Source organism: Hetaerina americana, unplaced genomic scaffold (assembly GCF_022747635.1).
Source record: "Hetaerina americana unplaced genomic scaffold, ioHetAmer1.1.p SCAF_34, whole genome shotgun sequence".
Lineage (NCBI taxonomy): Eukaryota > Metazoa > Arthropoda > Insecta > Odonata > Calopterygidae > Hetaerina > Hetaerina americana.
The window spans coordinates 1,789,667-1,814,779 of NW_027286919.1; the positions used below are offsets into that span (position 1 = coordinate 1,789,667).

Here is a 25,113-nt window from a genome sequence, read left to right on the forward strand (position 1 = left end):
CACTCTGGTCGATGTTCGCGGCCGTCCCTTCCTCTGGTCAGGGTCGCCGCCCCTCAGGGTATCTATCTCGCCTGCTATATCCCTTTCCCGTCGACAATCCTCGCATTTTCATCCGCTGCAAAAGTCACCAGCGGAAGTAATTTGTTGGGCGATCGTTCAATCATTACTGACCGCCGACGAGAATGTCGTATTCGCAGCATTGCAACATTCGCTCATTCATGAATTATCAATATTACCACTGATCCCGCAGAGCAGTTTTGACTTGTCTGCGATTGCCATGTGTTTACGGTAATAGATTCGCACCAAATAATGACCATGTCTGTCCAATTCCCCCCCCCATTAACGTTCTCGCTCTTTAGCCCAGCAAATCTTGTATTAATTATCTAATCAGTGTTCACCATTGTGTATAATATTCAAAGCATCGATGATTCCGGTGAAACGTCGATGTTGTGTGAAAACGAAGCTTCACTCAGTGATGCCAAAAATTGGATATTTCAAAATTTGATATTTCGCAAGCGATATTTATATTTTAAGACCAAGGATTCGCTTATTACACAATCCACTTTCAGGTGATATTGTAACAAGCGAAACCTAGGTCGTAGTAAATGTTTTTACCTGTGAAAATTTCTATTTTGTGAACTATTTGTGATGTCAAGTTATTATGATGCTTTGAATTACAAAATATTTTCCGTTCCGTTAGATCAAATAATAGAAAGGCGCTGATGGCGACTTCGCATTTGTCATTCAGTTCATTCCAATTGTTTGAATATGATCACTTCCGATTTATTGGTGGACTGTTTCAACCACTGGCTGTTTTTATTATCGCTGCAGTTTATTTTTTTATTTCTCTTCGAGAGAATATTTATGTGAGGGCTCTTTTGCCATTACTAATAGCCTCGTGGTGGAATAGTTGAAATAGACCGAAAGAGTGAATTCCCTCTCGCATGTTCCCCATCGTGAGGCTCGAAATTCCCACTCCCACGGTGTTCTTATCAGTGAAAGCCTTTTTATACGTGCGTCCCAAGAGTCTTTCTCTCTCGCGTCGGCCGCAGAGTAACGAAATTCCGATGTAATATGGCCCGCATCGAAGGAAACGGGAATGTGAAGTCCAGCCTCCGTACCGGGCGCTGATGTTGCCGTGCATCCGAAGGCTAGCGCTGATTGAAAAGCGACCTTATTGTTTGCCTAGCGAGACTTCAATCGAATACACGTGGTTAATGGGATTAAGGCTCCTGTGTTCGCGCCTCTCGCCCAATCGTGCCTCCATCTCCGCCTTAAAAGCACTCGCTCGCCTCGTGGCGAGGCAGAACCTCACAAACGACGAAGGGCCCGCCCCCCTCCTCCTCCTTATCACTTCCGGTCTCCCCCCCCGGCCATTCCTCACTGCGCCATGTGTAGTCGCGAAGGGGAAAAGAATGAGACCAAGTCGTAGGCGTCATAGTGTGTGGGGGGTAAGGCGCGCTTCTCTCCCTTCGTACTTTCTCTCTTTCCCTTTACAAGTTGCTTCTTGCGTTGATAGTAATCCGCCCGTCACTCTCTCTGGCGTCGGCCTCCGGAGTTACAACTGCTTTTTCCGTCAACAATTGAAATATTGAAAGTTAAAAAAAAATACGCTTATAATAACATCCCCACAGTGCGTGCTTCAGCCTACAACTCATGACATTGGACTGCGGGGGGTTTATTTTTGGCATGGTATCTGCCGTCAAGTCGCGTGGAATTCGATTTTATTAGTAGTAGTAATTAGGGGAGGCGACCGACAGCTGAGGTCATTTGCGCCATTAGTGATGGACGGGAAAGGATGAAGGGTGGAGAGAAACCCGGCGTCGGCATTAGCCTACTCTTTACGAAAGGCGCCGAGGGGTCCGCAGCTTAACGTCCCATCCGACGAACGGCGTACTCACTTGAAGTGCCCTCCAGAAGGCAACTCAAGTAGGGACGAGATATCTCTGAAATATATTTAACATCACCGGGATTTGAACCCGGGCCCTCTGGGTATATCTGGCACTTTAGTGTATTTCGTGTTTAGGCCGTGTGGTGTCGGTAACGTATAGAAACGGAGTCAATGGAAACGACGCCAGGGAGCCCACATCCGCGAATTTAATTGATGGAAACATGTCGGAGTTTTGAAACGAGCACTCACGAACTTTTTTGTAGGTTGGGCTTATCACTGGAGTGAGGTATGGGTCCCTGGAGTGAGGAATTATCTCCTTAGTTATCCCAAGGCACTTTCGAACTGTAACCGATGGACTTTATTAGGGAGGCCAAAGGACAACTATTGATTAATTATAAGGTTCGTGCACCAGAGATGCGGGGTCATGAGATCCTAGCCTCGTGGTAGGAAAATTATTATTTGGTCGGGAAATATCAAGTGCCTCACTCAGAGCATCTTAGGTTTAAGGAGTCCTCTGACCCGAGAATAGATGGAAGGTGATATTGTTGGAATCAAATCCAATGCTCTGCTTTCTATGATCTCAACTTTCTGAGGGAATGTGAGGGCACCCCGAATGCCAAACGATGCAATCCCTCAGATTCACCTCTCTTTGTACTCCTAATGAATACTATTAACTTAATTAAATTGAATTTAATTAATGAAATGCTTTTAATTTAAATTTATGTCATCCATGTAGCTATTTGTAAAACAGCATAGCATATGTTCCTTTCGGTTGCCATCCGCGGATATTGGCAGCAAGAATATAATCTCAAAGAGAAACTTTTTTATATCCTCCATAGATATGAATCCCTAGAAAGGACGTTTTTTTCGTTTCTATATATTTTCCTTGACAAAGTTTACAGTACAGTCCACCTCAACAGCCGGGGATAATGCAATTACCGCTTCTACTTGCAAAGCTTACTATAGTGTTCATGGTACCCTGCAAGCCACCGCTAGGGTGGCTAAAAACCCACCTGACACTAAATACCGTACTCCTTCAGCGCTGTCGGATATACTATAGTAATATCGTTCGTGGGAAAAATGAAATCTTAAATCTATCCGTTTAAACCTTATCTCTCGAATTTTATTTAAATACTATCTCCTGCCATTGTACGATGGCGGTAATAACACAATTTCAACATCACTGCTAAAGAGACATCCTTCCAATTTATGCAAGAGATTGAATATGTAATTTGGCTTTGCCCGTAATTGACTCCGATCATATATCCTATGATATTTTGAATACGCTGCTCACTGTATCATGACAGCGTTTTACAAATCTAGCTCCTATACGCTGCTTAGCAATTAATCCAACTTCGTGAGGAACCCATATACTTGCACATATTCTAAATGAGCAATAACCAGTGTAAGATGACATTTCTCTTTGACCTTTCCATCACATTTACCCAGTGCTCTCCTAATAAATTCGAATTTTTCGTAGTCTGTGCACACATTCCCCGTATGTTTCACCCGGGAGAGGTCGTGAGTGAGGGTAACCCCTAGGTATTTAATTGAGTCTACACATTCTATTTCGGAGTCCCAAATGCAGTTGACGTTCGGGAGGGAATCGCTCTTTTTCCAAAACTTTATCACTACGCACTTTTTTAAGTTTAATTCAAGTTGCCAAGTGTCGCACCAGCGTTGTATAGCATTAAGCGCTGCTAAAGAGATATTCTACCAATTTACGCCAGAGATTCAGTCTGTAATTTAACCCTCGCTCCGTGAGTGATTCCCAGCCTAGCTCCTCTAATATTTTGGATGCGCTACTCGTACTAAGTTTATCATAACAAGGTTCCACGAATCTAGCTCCTCTAAGCTGCACGCGATTCAATTCGGCAATCTATCCAACTTCGTGAGGATCCCATATACCTGCAACATATTCTCAATGAGGCCTAACCAGCGGAAGATAACATTTCTCTTTGATTGAAAGGCCAAATTGAGCTTCTTACGGACCCTTTTTAGATTGAGTATATCAATCCGTATTTCCTTAAGCCATAAAGGGTTTCTTGCACCACTGAAAAAATATAAAAGGTGGGAATTTCCCTTCCTTTTTTTGGATAGCGGCGGTGTAAAAAATCCCGTAACGAGTTATGGAAATATTATTTAATATTGTCTGTGTATTTGACTCTTTCACCTTTTCATCATATTTCCCAACACACTCTTGTAATGAATCCTAAAAGACATTTGGAAAGAGACGGTGATAACTGGAAAAGAGAATTAGTTTCTGGTGAATACAATCCGGAGAGGTTAAGAAAAGTAGGTAGAGGTAATTTTGAGAAATGCTGTGACGTAGAGAAGACCTCGTAGGAGAATGCTAGGTAAGCCAAGAAGTGGAAGGGAAGAAATGAAACGAAGGCAGGTCCAAGGAACGAAGAATAGAAGATAGAAAAATTAAAGGACAAGCAAGATGCGTAGTCCGCTCGGTGCCTTGAAAATATTATTCTTAGGTGGTTCCAAAGACAGTCGTTAGATTACCTCTGAATGAATCTTGCTCAATTGAAAAGTTCGCGTACGTGAATTATTGTCCGATCCTTGTATTTACGGCAAGTGGAGTCATAGACATGGCTCGAGATGCGTTCGTGGTTTCCTCGTTGGATTCTTCGCTGAGAGGCCATTTCCGCCGTGAGGTTCGCGGTTTCAACTCTTCGTATCGGTCGCGCCAGAGCAGTTTCCTGCGAAATATCATTTTCCGCTAACAAGCCATCGTTTTTGGAGTTTTTTAAATAGCTTCCCACTACCTTTTGCATTTATCCTGAGGGCGAGGATAATTAAAACAAGAAGTTCCTTCAGCGGCCTTCCTGTGGCTGGTGATTCCTCGTTTTTTGTTCGCGAAAAATTCAACGGTGCTTTGAGAATTCGCGATGGTTTTCGGTATGCCAAGAACTCCTTCATATATTCACAAAACACTCCTTAGAACAAATTGTTAAATCACCTACACGGGGCCAAAGCATACTAGACATCTTTGCGACTTCTACGCCCGAAATCATTACTAACATAATAGACGGAATTAGTGACCATAAGGCTATTCTTGTAGAGTTAAAAACTAAGTTCGTCAAAATTAACAAAGAAAAGCGTAAAATATACCTATGCAACAAGGCAAATTTTAACGGACTAAGAGAATATTTAAAGATAAAATTACCAGAATACAAGACAAAAACACTGACAACCAATACAGAGAACACTTGGAATTATTTCTTAAATATTTTACGCGGAGGAATGAAGACGTACATCCCGTCCAAACTCAAATGCGACAGTAAGGAGCCTAGATGGTACAACGGGGAAGTCAGATCGGCATTAAGAAGGCAAAGAAAGCTACAGTCAAATTTTAAAAAGAGTTTAAAAAGTGGCGATATAGTTTATATGAATACATCCAAACAGCAACTAAAACAATGTCGTAGTAAGATGAAAACTATTATGCGCACAGCACTACACTCTTTTAAATCTAAAATGCTCAGCGAATATCTTGAGGAAAATCCAAAGTCATTCTGGTCCTATGTTAGGGAAATACAGGGTAAACGTCCAACTGTTCATTCTTTGAAGACGGAAAATTGAGAAATCATTACAGATAGCGTGAAAAAGGAAAATATTTTAAACCATTTTTTCCAGAGCGTCTACAATAAAAACACAAACGCACCAAACGATCCTCCACACCCACCCGGGGAACACATGAGCGATCTTACACTGACCAAGCAGGGAATAGTACATCTGCTCCGTAGTATCAAAGCACACAAGGCACCTGGTCCGGAAGAAATACCTGCTAGAATATTAAAGGAATTAGCTGAAGACATTGCTCCATTTTTACAATTGTTTTTCTAAAATCGATAGAAGAAGGCTCTGTGCCTCGCGACTGGAAGCTAGCCCATATAACTCCCATCTATAAAGGCGGCGATAGGGATAAACCAACCAATTACTGACCCATTTCTTTAACATCGATCTCTTGTAAAATATTGGAACACATTATTGTCACTAACATTATGAGATTTCTTGATAGTAGGAAAATACTAATCCACAACCAGCACGGATTTAGGAAAAGCAGATCTTGCGAAACACAACTTGGTCTCTTCATTCACGATATACTTAGATCGGGAGAAAACGACACACAAGTCGATGCAGTATTCCTGGATTTCAAAAAAGCTTTCGGCAAAGTGCCACACAATAAACCAACATGAATACTATGGAATCAATGAGAAAATAATTAATCGGATTAGAGACTTCTTGTCAAACCGCAAACAAATAGTAGTCATAGATCGGTTGTGCTCAACGGATAGAGATGTAACTTCGGGCGTCCCCCAGGGAAGTGTAATAGCGCCTCTTCTGTTCTTAATATACATTAATGACTTAAGCACACACGTCGGTAGCAATCTGAGGTTATTTGCTGACAACACGGTGGTGTACAGGGAAATAAGGAGCCAACTAGATCGCGAGCTTCTCTCTAGAGACTTAGACAATATCTCGGAATGGTGCAATAAATGGGGATTAACACTTAATATAGATAAATGCGCAGTTTTGAAATTTTGGAACAAAGGAAGCGAGGAACAGGATATAAACTACAAAATAGAGGGTTCAGTATTGACTACGGCAAATCAAGTTAAATATTTGGGGGTTGTTCTAACACCACGCCTTTCATGGGGAGCACATATCAGGACAATATGCGGATCAGCTTTAAAGAAACTTGGCTTCATAAAACGGGTGGTGGGGAAATGTAATGAAAAAGTTAAAGAGAGGTGTTATTTTGCTCTAGTTAGACCTCATTTGGAATATGCCGCAAGTATTTGGGATCCGTGGGAGAAAATTTGGCAAAAAGAATTAGATAAAGTCCAGAGAAAATCCGCTAGATTCGTTAAAAATTGTTATGATAAGAACACAAGTGTGACAGGTATCTTAGGGGATTTAGGCTGGGAACCACTTGAAGCGCGGAGAGAACAAGCGAGGCTTAGACTTTTGGAAAGGTTCAGAACAAACGAGTTTAACTATGACACTGAAGGAATTATAATGGCCCCACACTACTTAGGTAGATCAGACCATAAAGATAAACTAAGGGAGAATGATTCCAGGACAGATAGGTACAAATTCTCATTCTTTCCCCGAACAATCAGAAATCATAATAGTAAGAAACCGAAGTCACTTTAGAAATATTGAAAACATTGAATTTACAAGTCGGTGCAAAATTAAACACTGCAAAGCTGTTAGGTATACTTTCAGGTGCATGTGTATGTAAGATGTAGATTGAGTGTTTGCATGTTTGTGGGGTGTAAGTGTTCATGCATGAATGTATGCCATGTTTTTTTTGTGGATATATGATTTTGTGGTTATTGCTTGCGGTTTTTTTTCTTTTTTAAATTACGGGTGTTGTCCTAACACCCCCCGCCCCACGCCCTTGCGGCGGCTTGCGGGGTATTAAGTAGATGTAACCTACCCAACCGAGCCATTGCCTCTCCCATAGCGAATTCATTGGGAGACGAGGTCTCCGTAAAAGTGCGCGTTCCGCTGACAGTCCTTGATCAGAGATGATCTTACTTCTTCATTGCCTTCAGATACGGTCGAGTTTATCGCCTTCCCCATTTCCAAAGCTCGAAGGTCGTGGAAGACATTGGTTTCGGAAAATAATGAATCGTGGCGTGGACGCGACGTGAAAATGTTGGGATTGGTCTTTGGCTTTCGAAGAAAGTTATAATTATGATGTCGCGTGTAGAAAAGAATTACTGCGGCTTTAATACCAGGATATAGCGACTGGGAAAAATAAAAAAAACGGGAATAAGCTGGAAATACGAAAGAAGCCGGGAAAATCTGGGAATTTGCCATCCGCCGGGAAAAATTTGGGAAGATATTTGGTGCGAGGCATCTAATTTTTTATGCAAATTTATCTTGTGATCGCTTTGAGTTGAGAAGTCCAACCATTTTACGTCCCCCAATACTCCGCATTCGTTGCATGCGCGCCCGAAGCACGCCGACTACTCGCTACGAAGAAGGATCAATCGTATTTGCACCCGTACGCTGTTCTAGGAATGCAGTCTGCGACACGAGTCACGATCGCCATCGTGTTCCAGGATCCAAAGTGGTTGTTTCATGTTTTCCAGCAGCGAGTAAAGACTTCAGCCCTCCGCTTCGGGAGTGCAAAATTAGACATCTGAACTGTTCTCAAGAGCCAAATCTGATGCCTCGCACAGTTACACTGTTGAATTCATTATTGAGTCGGCGTATGAGATATTGGTAGCATAGGATTGTTGTATCGGGCGATTTTCCGTATTGATAGCAAACAAAGGTGGGGAGGAAGTGAATATCGTGGTTTTACTGAAAATATCTCGAGAGATACGCACTGGCGAAATACTACCTTGATCAAAAAGTTCCCGGAATAACCACCGTGTGGCGCTCCCATCGTTCCGATTTGAGTTCTGTTTTTTTTTGTTAAATTGGTACATCTGTTGTTGATATTCCCTTTAAATCTTAGTGTCATAACTTGACATTTGCAAAAGTTACGTAGCCAAGAGTACATCTATCTCTGTGTGTGTTGGCGATTTTTTACAATTTCAGAAATGGATTTAAATTTGCAACAACGAACTTGTATTAAATTTTGCGTAAAAACGGATTTAGTGGCGCACGGACGTTGGAAATGTTGGAAAAGTGTTTCGGCAACGATTCTCTAAAAAAAACGGTCGTTTACCAGTGGCACGAGCGGTTCAGAAGTGGTCGTGAGTCAATCGAAGATGATGAACGCAGTGGCAGACCATCGACATCGAAAGTCGGTGAAAAAATTGATAAAGTAAAAGAAATGTTGGTCAATAACCGCAAATTAACCATCAGAGAAATAGCGGAGGACTTGAACATTGCCTATGGATCCGCCCAAGACATTGTGGTTAATGATTTGGGTTTCCGTCGAGAAGCAGCAAAGTTGGTGCCAAAAGACCTCAATTTCATGCAAAAAAGAGACCGTGTTGACGTCGCAAAAGACATGATTTGCGAGGCTGAATCCGATCCCACATTCATCAAATGGATCATTACTGGAGACGAGACGTGGGTTTATGAGTACGACACGCAATCCAGACATCAGGCAAGTGAATGGCGTTCACCAAATGAGCCGAGACCAAAAAAACCACGTCGTTTTCAGTCAAAAAAGAAGGCAATGCTGACGGTTTTCATGGATTACAACGGTGTAGTGCATCATGAATTTTTGCCAGAAGGCCAGACAGTAAACAAAGAGTATTATTTGGGCGTTATGAGACGTTTGCGTGAAGCAATTCGCCGAAAGAGACCAGAAATGTGGGCAGAAAACTCGTGGATTTTGCACCATGATAACGCACCGTCGCACAGTGCTATCATTATTCGTAATTTTTTGACGAAAAATGCAACAAATACCATCCAACAGCCACCGAATTCACCTGATTTGGCTCCCTGTGACTTCTTTCTGTTCAATCGAGTTAAAAAACCATTACGGGGAACGCGTTTTAGCAGCCGAGAGGAAGTAATGGAAAAATCGCAGGAAGCACTGATGGACATACCGAAAACCGAATATAAAAAATGTTTCGAGGATTGGATCAAGCGCTGGCATAAGTGTGTTGCAGTCGATGGGGATTACTTTGAAGGGGACAATATAGATTTAGATGAATAAACTTGTATTTTTAATTTTCTGAATAAATTCCGGGAAATTTTTGATCAAGGTAGTATGTGTACTGGTACGGATTTCTGGGAAAAAGCGGGGCCGACTGCGGGACCCGAGAACCCGGTAGAAAACTATAAGCACTCGATGGAGGTTTCATTTTTTTTGGTACTGCTTATAGTAGCGCTAATTGTATTCCTGTCTTATTGGCTGAATTAAAGCAATCCCCTTTTGGTCGATAGGCCATAGCATAGGTCTCTCTCCTATAGTTGATTCACCTTTTGTAATATGATTTGATTACCAAAATATTGCGTCAAGATATTATGCCAGAACATATTTTAAGTCTCGAAGATTTTATTTCTATTTCCTGGTCGGAAATAAGGAAAATGAAAAATGAATGAACTGATCTATGAATTCGCTTGGTCCTCGTGAGAAATACATAGATGGCTCATTTAACAAAGGGCGTTGTGCTTACTTTTCTTGCGATCGTTAATGTGATGGATGGCGTAGAGGCCGCGACACTAGTCGAGTTCGAATCCCGACACAGGTACGAATTGATTATCGGAATTTTTAATGACCATTGTTACTGAATCGTGGTCCTTCATTGATAATGCTTCAATGACCGTGTATTCTTTCAAATTGTGGTCAGTCTTCAAAAGTGATGTGTTTACCAATACCTTTCCTGGTTTTTTTCCGATTGTAACAGCACCCCGCCCGCAGGAATCGAATGACCTGCATTTGCTCCAGTGGGCGTTTCTCAGAGGTGATATTATGAGTGTGAGCGTGATGTACTCTTCACCTTGGTAATTTTTGTATGCTGTTTCGAAATTGTTCGAAGTAGAGAGATTGAAGGTCGAGAGGTCAAAGGTTGAGCGGTCAAAATCGCGTCGAAGGAATGGAACCTTGTGTGACGCGCGCTCCTGCCCCCATTTGGTTCGACAGATGTAATTCTTAACTGAATGCCGTAATTCTCTGAATGACGAGGATAGGTTTAACGGACAGCTGAAAAGAGCTTACAAATCGTGTGTAGCGTCCCCTCGGCGAAGATAATTCGGCTCTGTCTATATTGGGATTTATTTTGGCTCCTCGGCTTCCGTATGTGTGGCAGAGTCCTCTCTCTCTTTCTCCTTGTCAGCCTCCATATGGAAAAGCGTTTTTAATGTGTTTCCCATAATTAGCTTGTCAAAGAAACTTAATTTTTTAATTTAGGGAATGGTTAACTGAGTTGAGGGTAGTGTCTTTTTAATTTTAATCATTCCGAGAACCGTAGACACGAGCGACTCGGGTTAATATTATTTTTTTGGCTTGTTCTCCTACAATTTGTTTTTAATTCATTAGTCAGGTATTTGATGTCATCAAACATTTCCCAAATGAAATGTAAAGAAAAATGAAGCTATTTATTATTATAAATATTATTTCTTGTTACCCCCATTGCGTAACGGTAGGAAAGATCATGCCCATAAAATTAGAGAGGTTAAGTGTGGAACATATAGTATGTATTTAATGTCTTTTTTTCCGTGAACGATGAGGGATCAGAAAAACGTTTGTCCGACCGCGTTAGGAGGGAAAGGTATTTTTAGTCAAGGGTAGTGTGGGCTGTAATCAACCCCTGCCACACACCTTAGTTGTGGCTCGCAGGGTTCTAAATAAAATTAAACTATTATTTTGCGACATTTTTAAATCGATTCATTTGCATGCGACCTTTAAGCGCATAAGTTTTTCATTTTGCGCCAAAACCCTAGTTATGAATAACGAAAATTTAGTTGAATAACAGCTTATATTGAAGCTTTTAGTATAAAAAAAGCCGCTTAAATCAAAGCAAGTACCGAGCTCATGATCATCGTGGAATTAAGTAAAAACAAAATAATTCGGATGATAAACATTAAATGGCTCTGCAATTTCATATTAATTTGGGATTAACAAAATTGCTTTTAGTTTTTCCGTCAAATATAAAAGGCTTGCAGCTGCAAGCTCTTATTGGAGTAGTAACTTCAATTTGTACACAAAAAAATAGTACTCCAGTTTCTTAACGTTGCTCAATAGTAGGAGTTTGTTTCCCATCGCTGACCCAGCTCTCCGACGAAACGGGAAGTTCACGTGGGCATGTCTTGCGTCCCATTGCAAAAGGAGTGGTGCCCGCTCTTCCCGGGCGCCACTTGTCGCCTTTCAGCGACAGGCGCCGGAAGCGACCCCACGTGCGAGCGAATGCACTTCGGAGGAAGGAGACGTCGTCTCCCGGGGGAACAAAGACTGCTCTCGCCGTGTTCCTCTCCCTCGGGGAACCAACCTCTTCCACACGAAATCAATTTCGGAAATTCTTCCGCGCGCGAGGAAAGCAGGCCCGTCCTCCGGTCTGCTGTCGCTTGCCTGTCGAAAGAACGAATAGCTCTTCTTGTCTTCTGCGTCTTTTAATTCCACGGAACGGCGCGCCCGGGGGAGTTGCATCCATCTTCTCTCCGACGAAGTCGCCTCTCATAAAGCGAGGCTTGCCCTCGGGTGGGAGGTGCTCCCGGATCCCCCGAGGACCGATTCCCGACTCCCACTAAATGATGGTGGCGACGACAGAAATGTCCCCTCACTCAGGTTCCTGGGTATCGTTGGTCGCTTTCTTGAATCGTCTGAAAACGGAAGTGGTGTCATGGTTTTTTGTTAACAAAATGGATTCTGCTTCAGTAATCTACTAGTAGTAATTCTGTTACCTTTAGTAATCGACAAGATTCTGCTACAGTAATCTCGTATTCAAAAGTGTTCCCTGCCCTACCCGCGGTAGAAATTTGACTCGCCAATCTAATCGCGTACCAACATCGATTATTTCGATTTATTGAAGAATCGAAGGAGAGTATCAATCTAACTTATGTAATTTTCTGAGCGTAAGAGCATGTGTATCCCAAAGTAAGGTTTAAAAAAAGGCAAATTCTGTTAGAAAAACGGATGGCTTTACGACCTCATTAAATCATTAAAAATATGTTAAAGTGAGTGAAGTCTTCGGAATCATTCTTCATAACAGATGAGAGAAACCTGCTTAAATTTTAGATTAATGGATATGGTAGGAATTTATCCCACCAGAAACCAAGGATTCATTTAATAAGGTCGACCGTGCAAACAAACTTGCAGTGTCCATAACAATGTGCTAAGGCAATGCAATTCTTAATGATCATAAAACTCTTTCAGTTCTCTCATATTAGATTGAATGCCTACAGCAAAGTGATTAATGTAGATAGATGGTATTGAATTCCAGTGAAATCACAAGTCTATGTGACTGTAAGTTACACTCTTACAAGTTAGACAATATTTGGGACGGTGTAAAGAATGGGAATTAAAATAGAATTGTATCAAATGACTAAATAATATTTTGCAGCGTATTAAACCTACCTTAGCCGGTAGATTACGTATAATAATAATAATAAGATGACAATCTGTTGGGAGAGGCAAGATATTCATTTTTTGTTATAGCTGTGTACATCCAAAACCTACCTTAATCGGTAGATCGCCTATAATAGTAAAAATACGTGTGCAAGACAATAGCTCAAAAATAGACTTGAATTTCTGTGAAAAAGTTAGAAGATACTTGAGAATCATTACTATACCAAACTTGTAATCGTACCCTGTTCTATCTATCTATTTATCCGAGCCACCATTAGGGTGTGGCAGGGAGTGATCATACGACGGATGTTTTTTGACACAAAATACATTTCCTCCTGGGCGCGGTCGGATTATTCTGATATCTACATCTACATAATAACCCGCAAGGGCGTGTGGCGGGAGGTGTTAGGTCACCACCCGTAAAAAGGAACAAAACCACATGCCAAATCAACACATACATGCAAAACCATACCCGCAGTGGCGTATACATTCATGCCAAAATCCTTTTAACTTTGACGCATGCAAATACATATGCATGCTATCAACTAATAAACAATTGCACCCTAGGATGCAGTATGAAATTAATCCAGTAACGTGCAAGCTAGAATTTGAAAAGCAAGAAGGCGCAATTCCTCTACCACGTGGACATCCAACATACAACGGTCTCCTCCCCAAGGACACTGGTAGGGAATGCGACCCAACGCTGCTGGAAGCGGGAGGACCCCCCTCGGAGAGAAACGAAGGATAGAAGGGGAAGAGAAAAGGCAGAACAAGCAATACTGTTACATTATTTAATGGCATTCTAATGCAGTCATGCGGAAAGAAAGGGTTTTGACAACAAAATAGACGAGGATAGCGAAGGTGTATGCAGTTGAGTGAAACTAATTATTCCCTAGACGCTGAGGGTGGCAAGTGGAATTTTAATCCTACCTCTCTCCTACCGTATTACGATGGGGCTAGTAATACTTTTTCAATATAATCGATGAAGAGACATCCTTCCAGTTTATGCAGGAGGTATAATCTGTAATTTAACCTTCAAGGTTGTCGAAGTTAGAACACAAAGGTAGCGGAAAGTATTTCCCTTTAGGAAAGCTTTAAGTAGGAGTTGCCAAATTTTAAGTGAGAGCGCTAGAATGGGGAAAAGATCGTTGTTAGAAGTAATTAGTGAGACAGGGTCGTTAGAGAAACTAATTGTAGGACTGATTCTAATACAATTAAAATATAGATCGTATTGCCGTGGTTTTTACGTCTGCCATCGAATAATGAACCCCATTTTGGTTCAAATTGCTGCCATCACCGTTTTCGAATGCAGAATTTAATTTTCTTCAAGTTTTGAATGCGCCCCCCGAGCCAGAAGTCCGCCTCGCTGCGGATCTCCATCGAAATCTGATTGCACCAGACTTTTCACTCCTTGCTCCATTGATGCTCTTCAGTATTACTCCGCCTCGATAGTGCCGTCCTCCCTGGTCCATTACTATCCGCTCTAGTCTTATAATTTCCAGAAAGGTTCCCTACCCACATTTTACTTCCTATCGCTATCGTTTTCCGCCAATTCTATCTCCAAGTGCAGCACCACGTCATTCGCCAACGTTTCGCCCGACTTCGGTTATTCTCCTCCGTTCTCCTCACATCGAAATCCTCGAGTTGTTTCTTCAAGAATCAACCAGTTGTATGTGTTTCGCCTTTAAACAAAGAGGCATTCCTCAATATTAATCTTCATGTTCTTTCTTTCATGGCCATGAGCTGGGTCTGCCTAGGGAAAGATATACTCCCTCCCATCTATCGAATTTTTTTTTTTTCAAATTCATCCATCTCAGTATATCTCTATTAAGTATATTTTTCCTTTTGATATTCCCCCCGTTTATTTGGCAAATAAACCTCGTCGCATCTTTCCGTTACTTTGCCTTCCGGCGTCATCCTCTGAGAGAGGAGCTTTGCTCTCACAATCTTGAAAAGTTAAATTTTGATCATTTTATCTATAATTTTTTATTTCCGGCGTAACTTCATAGAATCGATTCATAATGGAAATGAAAAAATAGTAACTTTTTGATTCCACTGAAAAATGTTTAATACGAGACGACCTGGGTTCCGACGTTCAACGTCATCTTTAGGATCATCCTGAAGATGGGAAAGTGCTACGATCAGTTATTCATTGTATTCAATCATGTAGCCTTTAGGACTCAATTGATCCTTGTCAGGGTACACTTATCTGTCGTGTGAGACACTAGCTCACGCAAATTCCGAATCAATACCTCTTGTCAAATGCTCTCCGCCGTCCATTTGATTGGTCATAGCCCTTCTGAATATGGGGATTGACTAACAAGGGCCCTGTCTCACCCGCTTCGTTATCTTGACGTGATCCACCCCGCCACTTCCAAATCCCTGCAATCTCCCGATGGCTCTTTTTCTCCTCCTTTCACACTTCCATCCCCGCGCTTGGGAGCGAACAAAGGGTGCTTGGGATATCTACGTAGAGGTTCACGCAAGGTGGCGTGGCATCCATCTCCTTGCTGTCTGACTCTCGAGCAGCTCCTCTTCCCCGGGCGCAGTGTCCGCTTTCCGGCTCCACTAAGGAATGGAGTTATTCGCTCGTGTCTACATTCCTCGGGAGAAGAACGCGTTCATCATTCATTAGATCATTTGGAATGTTAATGGCTCGCAGCCTTCCCAGAGATCGTCCTTCTACTACTTATTACCTCTCCTGTGTCGCTTCTCTTTTTGTTTGGCCTTATGCCTTTGTCTATCGGGAACTCCTCTACTATTGCGGACTTAAGAATTCATTTGTTGTCGTCAAATGGTGTATCCAGAGTATTTGGTTTTTGTTTTCAATATTCTCCCATTGTAAATCTCGTATTTTTTTATCCGTGTTAAACGTATTTTTCTAATTTTATTTGGTGTCTTCTTTAACCGCCCGTTTTTTAACGTCATAATTTTGAGTGAACTCTCACAGAGTGTCTCGCGTACTATTATCGGTTATACATTTTGAAAACCTCGACAACTCCCGACGAATTCCACCCAATCGGGAGTCGTAGCTTGTGTAAAAAGTCATGTTTCGGGCTGGAATGAAATTGCGGCCTGAATTTTGGCCAATGAGAGCGCAGCTTCTGCAGCCAATCGCAAATGCATCCTCCCGGCCGTTGTGGTCCCTCCCTCCGCACTGTTCCTCCCTCTTATACCCCCTTCCATGCGCCGCATCCCGCCCCGAACGTGCACACGTGCCCCCTCCCTACCCGCCTCGCCCCCCGAGGAGGCGCCGGCAGCACTCGAACCCCATGGGCGCGCCACACAGCCGCAGACTCCCGGAGGGGTGACACGCCCGCATGCTTTTAAGCGACCCGCCCTAATTGCGGGTGGGATGGGGGCATTATTTAAAGGGGTCATTCGGTTTCACGGGGACGACCTCCGAAGGGGTCTCCATGCTTGGTCAACTGAACAGCCTACGGTGTCACCACCCCAACTCCTCGTCTCTCGTTTTTTTAAAATCAATCTACGAAACGGGATGACAACTGAAACCTTTTTATTTTCCGCACTAATTCAATCAATGACTAAGACCTTGGATAAGCTGTTCAAAATCAGTGTCTTCAGGCTCAAGACATCGGAGGAGCTTAACGGAACATGATGCGACGAGCAGACGAACCCTTATACCGCGTTCGTTTCATAAATTCGTAGTGAAAATAATATAGTGTTGTCATTCCGCCATCTCGTGTACGTTACTTCCAAAGCGTTACGCGGCGCGACGTACAAAATTAACTTCATTAATCTACAAGAATTTCTGTTTGTAATATGACCTCTTCGGAAAGTTACAAAGAAATCTGTTAAAACAATTATCGTTTTATTCAAGAGGAGATGAGAGTTTTGAAGTTTTAAATAACATATTTACGACTATTTTATTAGACTTATAAAAATGGCTTGTGACTTGGGTGAATGGGCGGGAGTTTTGGACGCTATATCGAAAACATTTCAATGCTCGTATTCTTTTCCAACGATTTGATTTTATTCTCAAAGAGTCCTTTTTATGTAGATTGAAGTCTTTGGCAATAATATTTAACTTGATATAGTAATTCATACAAATAATACTACGTTTTGTACAAATCATGAACGGTAGCTGTGTAATATCTTGAAAGAGATGATATTTTATGGCGGATAGGTGTGTACGATATGGATTTTCCTTGGATGGAAGCATGCAGCTTCACCGAGGATTGGGATCGTAATATAAGGAACCGGTGGCATGTCCCTGGAGTGAGCGATGGAATAGAGTTGTTTTCAAACTAGCTTTCGTTCCTCTACTTGCTTGCTCACAGTCACCCGGAACAATCATTTTTATTTGTATGCAGAGACCCCTGTTCCAATAAAGGATTACTCCTATTGAAGCTATTCCTTGTAAGGAATTGAGATGTCGGTTTTTTACCACGAGCTATTAATGGAGTGTACCAGGCATATGATTTTGTAATTCACGTTGTGATAAAGCATAGAGATAGCGTGATTAAACGGAAAAACAATTTCGTCGAAGTATTACTTGGCAAAAACTCTCCTAAACGTCTTCGTAAGGCTCATGAGAGGCTTACGAAATCGGCTAATAGTGATGGAAGTCGGAGGATAATTTTTGTGTAATGTGAGTTATTAATTCGGAATTTCCGTTATGGAGTGACGTCTAATGCAGTCGTAACTTCACTAAGTTCTCCTTTTGATGTTGGTTGACTGTTCAAGTGTTTTTGTTTAACCATGTTTTATTTACAGGGGATAGTGGGGATATGCGGCTTTCTTTTATTCCAACGCGAAAAAAACATTAACTGGAAACAAACATTTCCCTCGCTATCCTCTCCATTTGGCAAGATAAATTTTGCCCAAAATTAAATAAAAAATAATCTCCAGTAATCAAACTGGGACTCTCTCGATTGCCGTCGCGATTCGTATCACACCCTGTCGTGATGAAATGGAATATTTGCTCAAATATTAAATCTCCTCACTGAAATGGTACCGCCTGATATGATTCTGTCGTAGGGAATCTAAGAAATAGGTATGCACCATCTTCTTCTTCGTCTTTGTTAGCCTATTGTGAAGCACGTGCCCTTGCTGGTGCCAAGGCTTACATGCTCCTTTCCCTTTCAAGTATCGATGTTTTTCTCTGGTTTCATCGTTCTCCGGCCGTGCTTCGACTTCGACGAATAATCCCTCTGACGTGGGAACGCCCTCATCCCGATCGTGTCTCTAACGGGCGGGCGTAAGAAACCTCCTCCCCTTCCCCCTTATACCCTTCCGATGTCTGGATCAACCAACCTGGCTGACGTTTTCATGGAAATTCGGATTTCCACAAAACGTTGGTGCACCAGGCTGGAGGTAAGTACAGCTTCCAGCAGATGAGACTCTTTCCTGGCGTGTTACATTTTGGTCCTTTGGTGGGATGCGAACTAAGCCGACGCCGAATCCGAGAGAAGTCTTCTTGTGTTATTTTGAATTTAAAGAAACTACCCCCAAGAAGAGCTAAAGCAGTCCACCGAGCACTTTATTCCGGCCCTCGAATGCTCCACACCACATGCTCCATCTAGTGAAACATACATTCCCATTAGGTAGTGGCAGGATCCGTTTTGAGGTCCTCCCCGTCGGGTGCTCTTGATCACGCTCTCTCGGATTACCGAGCTCCAGGGGCGTCATTCCGTAATTCGTAGTAGTAGTAGTAGGACATTTAGGGGAGGCGACCGACAACTAAGGTAATTTGCACCATTAGGGATGGATGAGAAAGGATGAAGGGTGGAGGGAAACCCGACGTCGGCATTAGCCTACTCTTAACGAAAGGCGCCCACAGGTTAACGTCCCATCCGACGGACGGCGTACTCACTCGAAGTGCCCTCCACGAAGCACCTCAAGTAGGGATCGAGATACCACTTAAATATATATATCCGCTAGTCCATCCGCAAGTGGCATCGGTAGTTATTCCGTGAAAGCCGCCGGCATCAGCATCGGCAAACGGCATCGGGTACGACCGATGCCATCTCTGATGCCGCGGAAGAATTAGGGGAAGGGTCAAGTTAATGTCTTATGCATGACAATTCAAGTTCATGGAAGGTTGACAAAAGAAAACATATATTATTTCATTCAACGCCATTGGTTGAAATGATAGTTCCCTGCAATTGAAATACAGCAGCCGCGGATTATTTATGTCCGCCGAATAACTATGTAGTGTATTTACATACTAATAAACTCACTTTTTGAAGTCTCCTGCCTCGTATTTGCCTCGTATTTTATGTTTATCGTTTTTACATCATGGATATCTCGTGGTATATAATACAGTCGGATATGAAATAGTGAAGTAAGACATCGTTGGTACTATTTTGTAAAGTGTTATCATATGCCGTACATTTGCCATTGTAACATCACTCCTGTCACAAGGCATCACAGAAATTAGATTCTAATTCGAAATGTCATCAATTTGTAACAACAACTGAAGACAAACTTAAATTTTATAAAAAAATTGAAAATCAAGAATCTCCTAATGAAGTGTTATTATTCCTCGAATGTATTTTTAAATGACCAGCAATTGTAGTGCATTGTGTATTTATTAAATAATCTAACGTAAATTGTATTTTTCAAGCATGTTCGTAGTGTCGAATGGTACCTGTATTTTTCTTTGTGGTTGACGACATGAGATGGCATACCCACGTGGGGTGCATGATCAGTGGACGATTAAGAATGTTATTGTTGCCGTTTTAAAAGTTTACCAATAGCCTCCTGGTCAACTCGCTCGTATATATTTTCAGCCATAAATTTTAGTTCGAGCAAAAGTAGCTCTTGTGCAAAATGCCACTTTTTTAAATATGTCAAACATTTATTAGAGTCAAAATGCATTCCGCAAATACATCAAATGATTACGTTATCTAGCTATATTTTGTTCAATATAACAAATTAATTTTGTGCAGTTCATTTTTGTCAAATATTCCAAATAGTGATAACGTTGCGATTCGGCATGTCATATGGAATTTCTTGATACTGTGCATTTACGAGTTTAAAGTGGCGGATGGGTGAATTCTAAGTTATGCCTCAAATTTCCGGCGTAGGTCTATAGTTATATAGTGTTACGATTGTCATTGTCAATGGTAGTACCACGGGAAAGGTTGGGTTTTGGATAGACTCAGCTTAGATAACGGTACAATAATGAACTTACTTGCCACTTACGTACACTGAAATACTTTGAGATCCGACGCTACAATAAGACCTTCTTGAATGAAGCATACTTCTTTCATTTCGTCCAACATCCAAATCCTTTTCTTTCACTTTTCTCGTTTACCTAATATATAATCCCCTCTATCACAGTCTTCAATATTCGTGGAGAACTCAAAAACATCGAACAAAATCTTCGTCGACCCTACGAAGTGGTTTGATTAATTCCGTAGTCTTCTCTTTAGAACTATTGCATCTCATGTTTTAGCCAGTGTACAGTGAATAAAAATCAGTCGCATAAACCCCCTGTATTCTCATTTATTTTTATGTTTACATTTTGTATTTTATGACGATTTTGATGAATGAGTACCACAAAGGAATATGCATTTGTCAATGCTATTTCAGCGATGCCATTATGGCACGGTATCGGCAGCCCGACCCTCGGATAGCATCCACGATGTAATTAGTCTTTTACGGAATATCTACCGATGCCATTTCACGTAGCCGATGCCATGGTGACATCCGAGTAATTAGCATCGGGGGCCATCGTTAGGGGATGACCCCCCCCCCCTGCTGCCCTAGTGGCGCCAGGTGCGCCTCCTCCCCCTCACCCCCAACGCACTTCCTCACTATCGACCCAGGCCATAAATAATCCTAGAATCTCTTAGTGGTGAAGATCCGAATTATTTTTGTGTTTCATCGCACCCTGGCTCAGCTGTCGAGGGTCGTAACTAGACGTCTTCCAAGGATTATCACGCATCAGTTGTCAGTCATCCGGGCGTGTCGAAGTGCGAGGACGAGGACTGAGCTCTGACAAGACAAGTGGAAAAGGGAGGGAGGGGGAAAATATTGACCAAAGACGTGTGAGGAAATGGTGTGGCGCGAGGGTGACTCTCATCCCTCAAACCTCTTCGCCCCTGTCTGCTAAGGGATAGTGCTCATAACAGTCTTGAAGTCATCGATTTACATTGCTATTAAAAACAGTCATTCAAAATTGCCGCGGGAGTAGAGTAAGCGTGAAGGGTGCGCTCGATTCACGAACATTAGATTTTATAGACGTAATCATAGACAGATTCCGAGTACTCAATTCTTTCCTCGCACGATGCTCCATCATAAAGAAATCGTAACTCATTCACCCGGACGTTGTCAATTAAAAAGCAAAAAGTCATCTTGTTGTCAAACTCACCGATTATTGCATGAAGTGCATGGGAAATGTATGTTTGTGTTGTGTACGACTGTATATATGTTTCAGCAAATGTGTATTCAAATGCAAACATTTCAAAGTGAAAAATTCATTCGCCTCGACCGGGATGATTTTTTAGACTTAAATTGCTTCTTGGTATTGCACATTAGCGTCTGAATTCGTTAAAAGTTACTGTCGGGGCATCTCGCGACAGTTTCTTCAAATATACTCCGATGCCTGTATTTTTTTTATTATTACATTAATCTCGTCGCAATTAGACAATTGTCCTGGTGGCAACGGTCAAGTTTGGTCAACAGTAATCCTTACAATGACCATATATCCATAAACAAGAAGAACAGAACTGATATGAGACAAAATGCTCTTATACACTACAATGACACTTTTAAGATTACCAACCGCACCTTGCTACAACGCTCCGTCCATCGCCGCACTCCGTCCATAATCACGCACTCAGTAATTTCATATACCGTTCAAAATCACGCGCCGTTAACACACGTTCACTTTTGCAATACAACTTCTAACGCCATCCACATCATATACAAACAATTTTTCAATAAGTAAAAGAGTATAACAATCGCTGATCATTGAAGTTTATCACCCAGTGGCTGCGTGACACTTATTCTTAAAACTCCTAAAATTGGAAGGAAAGGGCTCAAACAAGCCTAAAGGCAGCTGGTTCCATTCAACAATATTTCTGTTTAAAAAATAGTTTATTTTCTTATTTTTTTGTGTTCTTATTTTTATTTTAAAACTGTGGTCGTTTTTTCCTTTAAGTTTGGTTTTTTCTATCTCTTTCCACAAATATTCCCACGCTTCATTTTTAACCATTCTATACATTTTGAAATTGAAATTAAACCAATTGGCTTTTCCACGTAGAAAAAAATTTATTGACTACCTATTTCCACGTAGGAATGTTTTTTTCTATGTGGAAAACCCAAGTGGTTTAATTTCATTTTCAATTTCAATATTTTCCACCAATTGACGCCAAAAACTGTTTTATTTAATTCTATTCATGATCTCAATTCCATACCTTCTATATATCCTATAAGCCTATGCATTTTATGTATGATCTAAAATGTGTACATTTGTGGCTGGTACCTTAACACCTCTCACCAGAGGCCCTTGCGGCGACCTGCAGACCATCGTGTTTGGGTAGATGTGCTTTCGGACACTGCGTGTGGTTTGTCCTCTTTGACATGGGGCATGGATTGAGTGGGCCTCGCAGCCCGTGACGTGCTTCACTCTGCAGAGCGTCTCGTCTCGCATCTGGGAGATCGTGTGTACTTGCTTCGTCAGTCTCCGACTCGACGCCAAGTTTGAGAGCGACGACTCTCTCGACTGGGGGCACGTGTAAAGGCGCCGTCGCCAGCCCCCCCCTCTCTTTCCTACGTCCCTCCCCGCTGCCCCCCGTCGACTCCTCGTCCGAGAGCTCTCGATGATTCATGTGCCGCCCCACCTGCTCCCTCCCCCTTGACCTCCGGCCCTCCACCATGGAGCCAACTATATCAGCTTCATGTCCCATAGTCAGAATCTTTTGTGCAGGTTCGTTTAGAAAAAATAAAGGGGTGATAATAATTGTCGAGTTAAAATAATGCAAGTTTTACAACAAGGTTGCAAGCCGTAATAGTTGATAGATATGGAGCTTAATCAACATTAACAGAAAAAAATGAGCATCAAGACGCAGTCGTTGTGACTCCTCGACTTCCAGAAACATAACTCAAAGATATTGGTGAATTTCCAGTGCATGGCTAATATGTTTCCCATTATCAAATATCCCATCAAATATCAAGTATCCCATTGTCAACACACAGAATGGAATGATGTGTTTGACTAAAAATACCTGCTCACTCATCGTCTTATTATATTTCGCCTAGAGTGTTTTTCAGAGTTCATCCTTAAGCGATACGTCGTATCGAGGTATTCATGCCGGAACTGATAACTTTCAAGTTCACGCACTTACATATTATATGTAATTTTCGTTGTAGAGTTATCTTTGACCTAACCTGACCGTTGCCACCAGGAAATTTGCCCAATTGCAACGTAATTGTGTAAATAAATAATAAATATTACCAAATAATGATTTGCCAACGCATTACTTGTGGTGATATATTGGATTTTAAATGCCTGCATTAGTTCAATTTAATCTTTCGAGGCTTGTGTGTTGCAGAATACTCGTCCATGCGATTTCGACCAATCAACGTTTGCCACTTTTCCAGTTTGTCACAAAAGAGGGAAGAAATGGATGCGACTCACTATTTTTCGGAGTGTCATAAGAAGATTTAAAAAATTAGTCGATAGTCTTGCCCCCCCCCTCTGCCCTCCTTCCCATCTCCCCCTGGGGTCCTTGGTTCCGCGGCCCCCACTCCCGCCCATGACAGCAGGTTCTTCACCCTCCCCTCCCTTCTTCACCCCAACCGCAAACCCTCCCCCCGCTGGCTACTCGCCACCCCCGCGACCCCCCCTCCTCTCCACACCGCTCGCCCGCTGCATCCGAGTCGGGAGAGATCCTCTCGCGAGAGTGCCGTGGGATCAAAGCCCGGACCGGAAATTCGGTGGGTGGACTCGGCCCTCCTTGCCCTCGGGGGATGTTTATTGTCGCGTGCGTTTCCGAGCCTTAGGGCGAGAGGATCCTTTGCTTCCTCTCCATCCTTCCCCTCATCTCTCACCCCTCGCCTCCTCACGCCCTCCACTCTCTTTATGGGGCTGCAGCAAAAGGGCCCCTTTTTATTCCCGGGTATTGTTCGCCCCTCCCGAGATTATGGTCGCGGCTCGATCTTCTTCGGCGATGTGGCGCTTGAACGTGTTGTTGACCCCATCTAGCGAAGGCTGACAAACGACAAATGATCAAGAAAAAATAAATTATAAATGCTGCTCTCGCTCATTGAGTTTCAGGCAGAGAAGTTGATGTCAGAGGTCATGATAGTCTCTTGCCTTACGGTCTTAAACATCATCGTTATGGCCTGGTTTCGTTGTCTCGTTAAATCCAATCGTTCACTAATTTTGAAGTTTACTTTAAGTGGAGATTGCCGACGAATCCGATGTTATAAACAAATAAGACTGCCCACTACTGAATATGATCATTGTAACCGTAACTAAGTTATTGATCAATTTATGAGTCGATTTCGATCTTAACCGGCGATCAGAAAACTGGGTTTTACCGTCAGTTGAACGAGGAATTATAAAGCCTGGCCCAAGTATCCCACACATCTTGATCGTATCTTGAATCTTTTATACCTTCTAAAGAAGAACTCAAGTCTTTTCACGAATGCCTCTCCGGATATCCTTTCCGATGAAACTTGATCACCTGTAATTCATTAAATATACTTCTTTGGATTTTAAAATTAGTTTAAATTAAAATTCTTTTAATGATACCTTATAAACCCACGTGTTTTTTTTCATTTAATATCGTGTTGAATATGCGTTTTAAGTGTGAAAAATAATGTACCGCGCAAGATTTCCAGCTATCCAAGTGATTTGTGTGGGCGTGAAGTTCGTCCTTGCTGTCGCAGTTATCCGGTTATCGATGAAAACGGATTGGGGAATGTTATACATGAGAAGAATCGGGCCTTTCGATATTCCAGAGTCGTTTGTTATTCCGGCGAACCTCGTTCGGTTATAAATGCGGGGGCTTCGCCGTGTGTTCTGAGCCAGTGTCGCTCCAGTGTGAAGGAATGGCCCCGAATGACTCGCCACCGTCGAGTGAGTGTGATGCGAGTCTATATTTAAATATTTCTGCGTGGAGCCTTTAGGTCGGCGGGCGCCTGTCTCCCTCCCTCCTCCCATTCTCCGGCATCTCTTCTTATCCACCACTTGCTAATTGTAATCTCTCTCTCTCCCTCCTCTCGTCAGCCGATTTCATGATCACTG

The 25,113-nt window shown here is 42.3% G+C and overlaps 1 protein-coding gene across 1 annotated transcript in view; it reads left to right on the forward strand.

The window, feature by feature from the left end:
• Ent2 (Equilibrative nucleoside transporter 2) overlaps positions 1–25,113 on the forward strand; it is a 271,877-nt gene that overhangs the window by 48,872 nt on the left and 197,892 nt on the right. The window lies entirely within an intron of this gene.